The 2,360-nt window shown below is 37.4% G+C and overlaps 1 long non-coding RNA gene across 1 annotated transcript; it reads right to left on the bottom strand.

Moving 5' to 3' along the window:
* Positions 1–760: 760 nt before the first annotated feature.
* LOC149251655 (uncharacterized) lies at positions 761–1,697 on the bottom strand. The gene is made up of 3 exons (XR_016266002.1): positions 1,609–1,697; positions 910–964; positions 761–813 (listed from the first exon to the last, which is right to left on the bottom strand). It is a non-coding gene; the product is annotated as an uncharacterized LOC149251655 (long non-coding RNA).
* Positions 1,698–2,360: the final 663 nt, after the last annotated feature.

Here is a 2,360-nt window from a genome sequence, read left to right as displayed (position 1 = left end):
TTTGTCTCAGGTTGTGGTTCAATATTGTTCTTTGAGGTATCGGCTTGTTGTTGGAAGGTACAACCAATTGTAGGCTGCCTATGAACCAAAGGCTCGAAGTGCCCATTCAAAGGGTCCTCGTCATGGAACAGTATGTCATGAGTATTTGTTGTAATACCTGAATTGAAGTGCAAATACACTCGCATCTTTGTTTTGGACCAAACCCTAACTGGAATTTTCAACCAGTTTGACAGCCAATGGACGCAGAAAATATCTCCCCATAGACCTCTAGATGCTAGGGGTATATTGTTTGAGGCAGATCTAGCCATTTTGTCTAAATAGACTTCACGGTTGCTAATGTTATGCATTTATTTAAGTGAGGCTTCATGCAGTTCATGTTCATAAGACAAAATTGCCTCACTATCTTGTTTTTTGAGACAGTCTCTAAAATATTCTACTGTTCCTTTCCTTAGCTCCACTGATGTGTATCGGAAATCTAGCAAAAGTTCTAAACTATCGAATAGGCAGTCTCCAATTAGATATGAGAAATTGTCCACACGAAATAAGTGATGCTTTTGCAATACTAATTGCAACTTGTGTTTATCAGACGTAAAAGACATGATGACGACTAAGTGTTCGATGCAATATTATGTTTACTGATGCAATGCAGTTACAACCAGAGAATCATAATAACAAGTTGAACAATGAAAATGATTATAGAACACGAAGTGATTGTGTGCACCTTTGGGACCGCAAATGTCTGCTAAGCTGCGGAGACTCCTTATGTCAGGTAGCATCCACTGCACAGGTTTGATACTGAAGTTCAAAATATGACTGCCATGATAAAGAAGAACGTAAACCCATTGATGCAATGCAATTACAACCGCAGAATCATAATAGCAAGTTGAACAATGAAGTGATTGTGTGCACCTTTGGGATGAAGTTCAAAATATGACTGCCAAGATAAAAAAAGAACCTGCAGTCCCTGCTGTAGGTTAGGATCAGTCAGTGTAAATCCATTGATCAATCTATATCAACCCAATGCCCTTGTTTTTGCTAATTATGCAAGTAAATGCAATGTCACATAACTTGGAAAGGCAAATCAAACAAACTAAAAGCAATGTAATGTCAGTAGTACCATCAAATTTGACACTAGTTGGAAGCTTTTGATGCAATGGAGCAAGCCACGCCAAATTGTTACAGGTATATTGTTTCTCTTTCTTATGCTGGCATTTAAGACAAAAGAAAATGACTTATTTCGCTAAGCTACTGCATCAACAAAGTAATCCCTCTGGAAGCACAACTAACAATAATGGCTTTAAATTACAACCCAAGACATTGAAATTTTTTAGCAAAGAACTAGGAGGTGGCCATGATGAAAGTGGCATTCAGGAATATGATAACACACTGCTTGAAGAACTGCCAATGAATGAAACTTTGAATGTTTTGTCTACTGGTAATCAAAGGGGGAGTTGGACAGATTCCTATAACTATTGTTGCCTGCAATCCATTGATCAATCTATATCAACCCAATGCCCTTGTTTTTGCTAATTATGCAAGTAAATGCAATGTCACATAACTTGGAAAGGCAAATCAAACAAACTAAAAGCAATGTAATGTCACTAGTACCATCAAATTTGACACTGGTTGGAAGCTTTTGATGCAATGGAGCAAGCCACACCAAATTGTTACAGGTATATTGTTTCTCTTTCTTATGCTGGCATTTAAGACAAAAGAAAATGACTTATTTCACTAAGCTACTGCATCAGCAAAGTAATCCCTCTGGAAGCACAACTGACAATAATGGCTTTAAATTACAACCCAAGACATTGAAATTTTTTAGCAAAGAACTGGGAGGTGGCCATGATGAAAGTGGCATTCAGGAATATGATAACACACTGCTTGAAGAACTGCCAATGAATGAAACTTTGAATGTTTTGTCTACTGGTAATCAAAGAAGGAGTTGGACAGATTCCTATAACTATTGTTGCCTGCAATCCATTGATCAATCTATATCAACCCAATGCCCTTGTTTTTGCTAATTATGCAAGTAAATGCAATGTCACATAACTTGGAAAGGCAAATCAAACAAACTAAAAGCAATGTAATGTCAGTAGTACCATCAAATTTGACACTGGTTGGAAGCTTTTGATGCAATGGAGCAAGCCACACCAAATTGTTACAGGTATATTGTTTCTCTTTCTTACGCTAGCATTTAAGACAAAAGAAAATGACTTATTTCGCTAAGCTACTGCATCAGCAAAGTAGTCCCTCTACAAGCACAACTGACAATAATGGCTTTAAATTACAACCCAAGACATTGAATTTTTTTAGCAAAGAACTGGGAGGTGGCCATGATGAAAGTGGCATTCAGGAATATG

Source organism: Pinus tabuliformis, chromosome 7, assembly GCF_031772625.1.
Source record: "Pinus tabuliformis cultivar Carrire ecotype Pingquan chromosome 7, CPIR1, whole genome shotgun sequence".
NCBI lineage: Eukaryota > Viridiplantae > Streptophyta > Pinopsida > Pinales > Pinaceae > Pinus > Pinus tabuliformis.
This window is presented reverse-complemented; position numbering and strand designations above follow the sequence as displayed.